The sequence below is a fragment of the Vitis riparia genome, chromosome 3, assembly GCF_004353265.1.
Source record: "Vitis riparia cultivar Riparia Gloire de Montpellier isolate 1030 chromosome 3, EGFV_Vit.rip_1.0, whole genome shotgun sequence".
Taxonomy (NCBI): Eukaryota; Viridiplantae; Streptophyta; class Magnoliopsida; order Vitales; family Vitaceae; genus Vitis; species Vitis riparia.
In genome coordinates this window covers 16504209-16515280 of record NC_048433.1, presented here as the reverse complement: position 1 = coordinate 16515280, position 11072 = coordinate 16504209, and the positions used below count along the sequence as shown (strand labels likewise).

The window sequence follows — 11072 nt, the reverse complement described above, 5'->3', positions numbered from 1 at the left end:
TGAAGGCATGAAGTAATTGGTCCAATAGTGTAAAGCAATAGGACAAATTGATGGTAATAGTAGACTTAATATCGACAAAATCCCTCGGCAAATGTCCTCTAGTACTGATTGTCTTGTAGTGCACCTGTTTTAATCACATTTTATTAATATTGTTTTAGTTTAGACTTTATAACTAAAGTATTTATACATATGCATATATGGATGCATTTATATAAGTGGAAGTATGGAGAGTTTGTCAATTTTTTCATACCCAAGATACATTTAAAGATCTTTTGTTTCTTCGAAAATATCTTTATAACCTAATCTTTTTTGTGTTTATTATTTATTATGTCAATTAAGTGTTTATTTATTTTAAGAATTAAATACATCAATAAAATTTTTTGTTATTCATAAATCACTTAGAAAGAGGAAACAACACAATGGCAATCAAAGTCACTCATCTCCTAAAGTTGCATATAACTATATAATCTACATGGACTACCATCCTACTGGTCATCTTCTTTAGGGTGGTTAAATTTCTAAGGTCATTATTTGTAACACTATCCTTCAATTCATTTACTTTCTCATTCTTACTTCAATTTATTATGTAAATTAAAAATTTTAGGGTGGTTAAATAATATGAAAATTATTTATTTATATATATGGATTGTCCTCTTATCACCTCCCCCTCTTTCTGATAAGTAAATTGATATCTCCTTCAATTTAAGTATGTTATTTTTCACACATTTATTATTCTCATTTTTTACCTCGAATAACATTAATTTAAACTAAGCAATAATACTCAAACCATTATATTTTAGTAGATAAGTTTTTTTTTTACATTACTATTATAAAAGATATGAAAATTTTAACTAAATTATTACTGCCATTGTACTACCTTACCCTCCTTGCAATTCATTTTTAAAAAGTTTTTTTTTTTCCTTATACATACTTTTTTTTATTTTGTTGTTCACATAAACACATTTTTTTTTGTTTTCTTTTTAAATTTTATTGTTACACATTTTTTTTTTTTTTTTTATTGCACACATATTTTTTCTTTTTATGTTTTCTCTACATATACGTTTTTTTTTCATTTACATTTTTTTTCCAACACTTTTTTCTTGTCCATGCACTTTTTTTTTTCCACAAACACACATTCTCATATTCAAATGCGCATGGGAAAAAGGTTATGGATAAATTATTCAATTAAACTTTCTATTCTCCATGGAGAGTTTTATTTTTAAACTTCATCCATATTTCTAAACCCTACATATTAATATAACAAAAAGAAAAAAAAATAATTAACTTAATATGTACACTGCATACATATTTTTTTAAATACACATTACTTTTTTTTTCTTCTTTCTCATCTTTAACATTAATTTATCTCTTTCTTTCTCACATATTTTTAAATTTATGAAAAATCATTACCAATTTTAGTAACATGTCTCATTGCTATAGGTTTTATAAAGGCAATTTATTATATTGATTGGCTAGTTAATCTAACCATGGTTTCTAAAAAGAAAGGGACATGGAAGATCTACATTGACTACATTGATCTTAACAAAGCTTGCCTCGAAAATAATTATCTAATTTGCAAGATTGTTCATTTGGTCGATGCTATGGCGAGGGATGAACTCTTAACATTCATTGATGAGTATGTTGGATACAATCATATCTCCATGTGCGAAAAAGACCAAGAGAAAGTGGATTTCATTACTAATTTGTGCTAAAAATCCTTTGGTTTAAAGTTTAAAAGAGAATAATTTTGAAAAGGAAAAAAAAAAAAAAAAAGAACTAACAATTGTATAGTGGTTAAGTCATTGAAAAAAAAAAAAAAAAAACTAACAACTGTATAGTGGTTAAGTCATTGAAAAAAAAAAAAAAAAAAAAAAACTAATAGCAGTATAGCGGTTAAGTCATCTCCATAGGACACTTTAAATTAATCTTCCTAGATATATGAGTTTTTAGGCTATAAGTACTGGTTGGAAGCTCCAAAAAAAAAAAATTGTAAGTGAGAGAGGGAGGGGTCTCATAAACTAAAAACTAAGAAAAAAAGAAAAAGAAAAAAGAATGAACTCAAAGAGCAAATATTCATTGAGGTTCCTTCTCTTAGGTTCAACTTGCCAACAAGGCTTTGATTATATGCTTGTGGCTTTAAAATCAAACAAAGGGTTTATACTAAAGGGGTTTCAATTGACATAGGTAGTAATTGCCTCAATAATAGATCAACTTGGTCTCTTGCTCTCTTTTGGATCTTTGTAATTAGATGACTTACATGGATTTTTCCTCATGTCAAAAGGCTGGTGTTTGGTTTATATAACCTACTATTGTGAAGCACAAGTATGTGGCTAAGGTTGCTTGACTTATGACCTTCACAACTAGAGCAACATAGCTTTTTTCCCCTATGGTTACTCCTTTTGGTCATTGTAACCATTGACCTAAGTTAGGTTCTTTTCAACCATTCATAGCTAAACCAATGGTGAATTGAATTAGGGTATGGAGATCTTAGCTCCTTTCACCCCCTTGGAGGAGAAAATACCAAAAGAAAACACACAACTAAGAAGAAAAATACCAAAAAAAAAAAAATTGAAACATAAAATAAATTCATTCAAAATTTGTAGGAATGATTATAAAAAGGAAAGAAAAGAAAATATAACTAAAACAATCTAATTCTACTCGTTTATTCACAGTTCATGTACTTGTAGGAAAAAAATTCCCTTCTTCCTAACCCCTTCAAAGTTACCCCTATCTAGCCATGCTTCTTGCCCATACTGGTGATCTAAGTATGTCAATGCAACCATAATTTATAAGATGTTTGTGGAGTGATTAGCTACATTTCCCTTTTTTCGTGCAACAATATGGTGATGTTAATAGATCAATCAAAATTCCAGGGGCACTATTCATTACGTAGCCTTCATAAATGCACAATGATTGGTGGGTGTGGCAAGGGTGCACGGTGGAGTGACTAAGGCAATCCATTGAGGTAGATGATGTTAACCCAAGGGTTCTCCTAAACACATTTTGATGATAACAAATCATGATTAGTTTACTAATGGCTTAAAATCAAGATGAGTTGTAGGTTTTATTTGAGAAATTCACATTGAAATTCAAGATAGTCATTAAAGGTTCAAAGAAGTGCAAGTCCAAGTATGAATGAAGACCGTTCAAGTCTAGGAACCCCATTTAAGGTGAATACTTGGGTGTACCTAGGATTTTCATGTTAAATCATGCATCAATTCATACACGCTTTGTGCATTAAAGTTAAAATTTTATTAAAACTCGAGTATTCTCACTTGAACTTTAGGCAAAATGATTTAAACTTGATCTACTGAGGTACTTAAAGACCTTGCCTAAGTTTTAAAAGAACAAGGATTTGAAAAAAAATGATTTTGAGCAAAAATAGGCAAACAAGTCTAAGGCCTGCTCAGCCGGCTCAACCGACTAAGGAACTGGTTGATCGATTACCCTTTCTAGATCAAGGACCAATCAAAGGAGCATTGAAAATTTTTCTTTCATCTAATAGCTTTGTCCTCCTGGTCAAGGAGCTACTCTTCCTAGTTGAGGACATCTCCTTCTTGGTTGAAGGCCTAACGGTCACCTGCAGTGTAATTTATGCTCAACGGTTAGTCAATTGGTTGAACTAGAGCTCGATCGAATGACGCCAATTGGTGTTCTTTTTGGTTCCTGAGGTTAGAAATTTATAAATAAAGAACTCTACTTCATTTATTAGATATAGAACATCTACTATTAAATCCTCACGAACTTATTTCTCATTAAAAGCTCTCATATTCCTATTTGGTTCATTGAATCCTCGTTTGCATATCTTTCTATTGCACCCCTGTTATTCATCCTAGCTTCCATTATACTTGTTCATTTATTGAGCTAATCTAAGAGTGCTTTCATTCATAGATATTGAAGTAAGGTTTTGAGTGTTTAAAGCTTCAAGTTGAGGTTAAACTTGAAGAGAACTTGTAGTGCCCATTGGAGTAAAAAATGAAAATGTAAAAGATTGAAAGCTTGGCTAAAGCTTTAAGTTAGTGAAACCCTCACTTGGTTGGAGATTGAGGAGAGTGGATACAGGTAAGGATTGTCAAACCACTATAAATCTTGAGTTTGCATCCTCTATCCCTTATCTCTTTACATTCATTGCTTTATTTTGTCTAAATTTAGTATGTTGTTAAAAGTTTTCAAAAGCCCAATTCACCTCCTTCTTGGGTGATTTTCTTAATTAATTAGCTTTTAAATTCACAATTGGTATCAGAGCTAAGCCTCTTGATTAGGACTTAACCGTCTATGAGGAAATGATTAATCCATCAAGATCAACCCATTTGGAAGGTTTTGCAACTAATAGACCCCCATTTTTTATGGGAACTGATTGTCCTTATTGGAAAGCCAAAAAGACTTGGTATTTATAATCCATCGACCTTGATCTTTGGGATGTCATTGGGGAAAGTCCCCATACTCCTATAAAAGTTGTGAATAAAGAGTTGGTCCCAAAAACCAAATAAGAATGAGATGAGCATGATATAAGAAAAATTCAATTGAATGCTATAACTAAATATTTCTCACATTGTATGATTGATAGAAATGAATATAATTGTGCTTGTCAATTTAAATCGGTTTAAGAGATTTGGAGATTACTTGAGGTAACTCATGAAGGAACAAATCAAGTGAAAGAATAAAAATAAATATTCTTGTTTATAGTTATAAATTTCTTGTTATGAAGGATAATGAAACTATTGTTAAGATGTTTACTAGGTTCACCGACATTGTGAATGGCTTAGAAGCTTTAGGAAAGGCTTATAAAGAGTTTGAAAAAGTAATGAAGATATTGAGATCCCTTCCAAGGAAAAGGGAGGCCAAGGTCACGGCAATTCAAGAAGCAAAGGACTTGATAAAGTTGCCCTTGAAAGAGTTGATTAGGTCTTTAATTACTCATGATATCATTATGAAGAGCCATCAATATGTGGAATATAAAAAGGAAAATAGAATAGTTTTCAAAGCCTCAACCTATAAGGAAGAAGTGGAAAATGAAAGTGAAAAGATGAAGACATTGCCACCATCACAATAAAATTTAGAAAATTCATGAAGGGTGAAAGATTCAAGGGTAGAAGATTCACTTCCAAAAGAGACTCCCAAAAGAAGAAAGCTCACCCTGTCAGTTCATTGGATTTAGAAATTCGTCTGTACTGTAAAGTTCACAAGCAACTGAAATATTCTATGTTAGTGAGTAGGAGTTAGAGATAACTTTGGATAAACTCTAGACAATTATTAGCTAATTATCTAGTTATTTTATTAGAGTATTTATCTGTTTTTTAATTTTCAAATAAAGATGTGTAACCACCTAGTTTTTAGTCTTCTGTTTCATAGGTTCCTAGTTCTTAGGAATATTTTAATTTTTCATAACTATCTTCCTAAATAGATTGTCTATATATTTAGGGCTTTCATTCTCAATAAAATATAGAAGAAAGAGTTGCGTTTTTCCTCCCTAATTTCATGGTATTAAAGCAACAACACATCTAGGCCTTATTCAACCTTATGGCAAGGATTGCCATGATTGGAAGACATTGTGGAAATGAGTTTTCAATAGCTAGTTCAGGTCCCATGCAGTATATGGTTCAACCTGTGTCTGCTTCCCTGTTATATGGAGGAGATAATACTTGTCTACAATTTCCTAGATAGAAATTGAATGGAAAAAAATTGGTTGTAATGGTTCCAAGTTGTAAAATTAGTGACTAAAGGAAGAGAAAAATTAGGGTACTTGACAAGAGCCACAAAAAAGCCTCTTGAACATGATCCGGTCTTTCAAAATTAGGACTTAGAAGATTCCATTGTTAATGCATGGTTGATTAATTAAATGGAGCTCAAGATTGGTCAGATGTACCTATTTCCAGCTACAACAAAGGACATGTGGGATTCAGTAAAGAGGACTTATTCGGACCTCAAAAACTCAGACCAGGTTTTTGAAATCAGGTGTAAATTGGAGACCAAACAAGGTAATTATTGTGTAACTCAATATTACACCGATCTTCAAGTTTCATGGAAAGAGTTGGATTTATTTATAAAGGTCGATTGTTGTCTTGAGTGTACTCTCAAATACAGAAGGTCAATAGAGAAGGAAAAGGTGTTTGATTTTTTGGCAGGTCTCAATGAGAACCTGAGGTGAAAGGAAGGGTCCTTGGAAAGAAAATAGTGTCGTCCCTTAATGAAGATTTTTTTGAAGTCAAAAGGGAAGAGAGCCAGAGAAAGGTGATGTAGGGAGAAGAGGACTCAATCAATAACCCTATGGAAGGTTCTACCTTGACTTCCAAAGGGGGTAAGAATGGATACCATGGGGACTACATAATTGGAAGAGTGTGTTGTGATCATTGTAATAAACTTGGCCACACCAAAGACAAATGTCGGCTGCTGCATGAAAAACTTGCCAATTAGAGGCCTGACAGAATGATAGAAGGGGCTTTCAAATTGCAGGAACAATCTCAAAAAGGGAAGAATTTACAGCCACTCAAATCTTACTTAGCAAGAAACAAATGGACTAGTCGTGTAGACTTTTGAATCAATCACAACAGTCCAACACCAATGTTGGATCTGATAGTCTTGTTGAAATAGATTCTAATCCAAAAACAAGGGCTTGTCGAGTCCTAGAGTTCTCATCCTTAAATAAATACAACTCATCATGTAATTTAGCATTATCAATTGTCTTCCTCGAGTATAACTCCCGATATTCATAAGAAGAGGAGCAAAATTTAGCTATGCAATTGAGATCTCTGAGTATCTTACTTATAGAGTAGGTTACATGATAAATTTGGAACATAAAGTATTGAAATTAGGGTAATATTTTCAGAAATTTTAATTAAGCCTTTTCTTGTAACAATTTACAAGGATCGTCAACTATCTTGACTTTCAGATTATCTAAACAAGTAGTGTATGCATAAAACAATTGAAAAGTATCTATCATATGGTTTGAAGCACTTGAATCTATGATCCTAGGTGCTTTTGAATTTTTTTTTTTTTTTTTTTTTGTGAGACTAAGGGCTGCTAGACTTATTTCTTAAGGCTATACATATTCTTAATCACTCTAATATCTATAGTTACCTACAGTTAGTACCTTGAAAATTCTATAGACATTTTATTAATTTATATTCATTGAGGCCTAGGTATGGTCAAGCTATAGGCATTAGATTTGATAGTCAACTAATAGTCTTACTTTTACTAGTTGAGTATTATGCCTAATGTTAGGGTGTAGGTTCTAGGACCGAAATTAATAATTGAAGTGATCCTTATTAAAGGGATGAATATTAGAACATGTTTTGAGTAATAAATTTAGAAGGTGAAGGTGGAATTATATGTTAAGTGAGTTGGATGTCAAGGAATTCTTCCTTAATTTCGTTGGTACATCATAAGATTTTGAATTACGAGGACAAAATTCTTTGAAGAGGGAAGTATATAACACCCTAGATTTTTAGATAGGAAAATTTTCAATTTTTTAAATATATATATAAATAAAATAATTAAAAATCCAATTAAATTAAAAACAAATAAGGAGAGAAAAAAAGACTTTAATTAAATTAGCAAGGATTGTATAACAAAGTTTGGAGACGACATAAGGACTAAACATAATTATTATTATTATTTTTTTTATGAAAGTTAATGTAGAAAATTAAGGTACTATATTAAGTTGTAATAACTAAAGACATTTTTCTAAATATAATTTTGATAGATTTCCCTAATTCTTATAGATGATTTAATTCCTCTTAAATCATAATTGTTATAATATCAAAATAGTAAAATTTTAAACTTAATTTAAGTAATTAAAAGTAACTAGAAAATCAAGGTTGAAGTGAGTAACTTTAGGGGACACTTGGCACACTTTTAAGGCCAATCTTTTTATTCTTGTATCAGTTAGTGGCATTTTTGGTACTCCATGAAGATAAGGAGGGCATAGGATTAAATTCATAAATCCCGAATAAATATATAAAGCTAAATGAAAAAGAATTAATTAATCTAACTTGTTTTTATGAATTGAGAACTAAGAAAACTTAAAGAAAATAACGGTTTACTTGGTTTGGATTTGATTTGATTCCATTTAATAAAACAAAACGTTTTTTTAGTTAATGTTGAATCATACAAAAATTTATATTCATGTGGTTTGAAATCCCATCTTATGTGAAAAATGTATACTAAATTAATAATATAATCAATAAATACTTCACATTACATATGCCTAATTGAAAAAATAAAAACAAACATTTTAGGTTGTATCAATGTAGGCAAGAAGAGTGCTATTTTAGATAGTAGTTTTAAAGAGGCCCCAACATTAGTAATCTTTTGATGTCTTATTTTTACAATATTATATTTCTATTTACATATGACATCATTTTTTACAATTTGCATTATAAAATTGCACAAATTTTGTACATTGAGGAATGTGTGTTTTATAATATTTTATCTTTATGTAACATTAATTTTACAATTTTTATTATGTTGTCTTACAAAATTATGATCATTAGAGGATGTCACTATGCTAATGTTTGGCTTATTTGATAGTATTTATCAAATTCAACTTTTAGGTTGTGATAATTTTTTGCTTCCCATTTAACAATAAGTTAAAACTCAAGCAAAATTTATTTCGAGAAAGAATTTTAGATGGTGTTTGTTTGTTTTTTCTTAACTTAATATTTAATGTAATTTGCTTTCAAATTTCAGTTGTTTTTTTTTTTTTTTTTTTTAAATTTTATATTTAACTTTTAACTTATTTACCAACATTTTTAACTAAATAGAAACAACTAAAGTATATGACTTTTTTTCTTAATCCATGAACTTAGTAGGTTATGAGATTTTATTATTATAAAAATTTCTTTATTATTATAAAAATTTCTACTATGCTAAGATTTTTAGAAAAATTTTAAATGATTTTTTTGGTCAAATAAGAATTAATTTTCTTAATGCATTATTTTTAATATTAGATAGAATATTAATAATTATTATTATTTATTTCTTTGTTAACAATGCTAGCAACAAAATTTATAATATTCTAAGTAATAATTTAATATTATCTATTATATCAAATATCTATGTTAAATTCTACTGTAAAGCATCTATATATATATATATATATATATATATATATATATATATATAATATTATCTTCAATTGTATTATTTCTTTTTTCCTATAACATTTTAGGAGTAAAAAAATTATATATGATGTTAATAAGGGATAGTCACAATATATACAAAATTACCTTTGTATTCATCCTCATACATGTTTATGGACAATTTATTAATATAATTTCCTCCGTAGTTAAAAATTTAACAATTTAGTTTTTTAAATACTTAGGTGATATTTGTTTTTTGATTGAATAGAAAAAGTAAAAATATTTGACTTTCTTTATTTAGTTAAAAGTAATTTGTTAATATTGACCAATATAACTAAATTGAACCTATTGATAATAAGTTCTCTTAGTTATGTTGGTCGATATCAACGTGTTACTTTTAGCTAAATAGAAAAAATCAAATATTTTTCTAATTCACTAAGGTAATGTTTGTTTTTTTGGCTTAATTATAAATAGAGCTTATATTTAATTTAACACTAAATAATGCTTAATAGTATTAAGTATTCAATTGTTTGTGTTTTTAATATTTTATTTCTATTAAGTACTAAGCTATTTTTTTTATAGACTAAAAACCAATATCTTAATATTTTAATGTATTAAAAAAATATAATTTAACGTATTTCTAAAAAGTTCAAAATAATAAAATTGTTATAATAAATAATTTATCATTATCATCCTTACAAAAAATAATTAATATATTTATTTTTTATATAATTAAAATAAAATATTTAAACTTAATAATCTAAAAAATAATGGATTGATAAAACCTAAATCAAATTAAAGAAAAAACATAACAATTCAAGTACATATTTTCAAATATCCAAAGACACCACATTTTATGCTAATATCTAAACATTGCATTTCTTACAATGGTAAAAAGTTAAAAATGACAAGTTAATTAAATACTTGAAAGAGTTTATTTGCGATTTGGTCTTAGAACTATTGTATGAATTTACAAATAAGATGCTACAAAAAAACTGCTTGTAGTTGAGTTTTGATTTTGATTTGCATTGTCACTTTCCAATTCCACTTCATTGTCATATTAAGAAAATAATCTATTCACAACTGAGATTTGTCGAAGAAAATTGTGAATGGAGAAGCATGTCATGACAATTTTTGTTTGAGTAGTAAATGAATAAGTGCCATTCTCTTCAATATTGGGAAACGTGCCTTAACAACACCAAAAGCACTTTCAATGACTTTTTTTTTAATCTTGTATGACATTGGTTGATATCTCCTCTTTTCCTACAACTTTACCACCACTACAAAAATCACTCAACCAATAGTGTACATTACGATATGTTGCCATAAAACCTCGAGTGTATTAAATAATATTTTTCTGAAAAAAAAAAAGGATTGAGTTGATTATTATAATGAATAAATACAAATTATTTCAAACAAAATGAAAATAAAATATTTACCTGATGGGGGCAATGGAAAATTATGTTGCGGGTTACGGATAGTTCCTGTCAAGACTCTTGAATCATGAGTTGTTCCTTCCCATCCAACAACAACAAACCTAAATGTCATGTCAAAATCGCAAACTGCCATAACATTATGAAAACATTCTCTTTTCCCATGACCTTGATAAGGTACTTATTGATTAGTAGGAATGCATGCATGGATAAGAGTTCCATCAATTGCACCAACAACATCCTACATGGTAATAATTCTTTAAAATATAAATAATTATTTTTATATGAGAATAATACAAATATGATATGAATAATTAGAAATAAAAAATAATATACCTTAAAAATTTGTCTTAGCCGACGATTGGAGATACCATTTGAACTATCATTGAATGATGGAGGAGTAATCATCTTTTTTGAGAAATTCACCATGGCCACTAAAACCTCATGGAAGTATTTGTGAATTGTTTGACTTGAGTGTTGGAATCTATTCTTAATCAAGCGATTATGAAGATTATGACTAATAGTCATAAGAAACATGACCAGTTTCTCTTCAACATTC

The 11072-nt window shown here is 28.9% G+C and overlaps 1 protein-coding gene across 1 annotated transcript in view; it reads left to right on the top strand.

Moving 5' to 3' along the window:
- LOC117911295 (guanosine nucleotide diphosphate dissociation inhibitor At5g09550-like) overlaps window positions 1-11072 on the top strand; it is a 112198-nt gene that overhangs the window by 72206 nt on the left and 28920 nt on the right. The window lies entirely within an intron of this gene.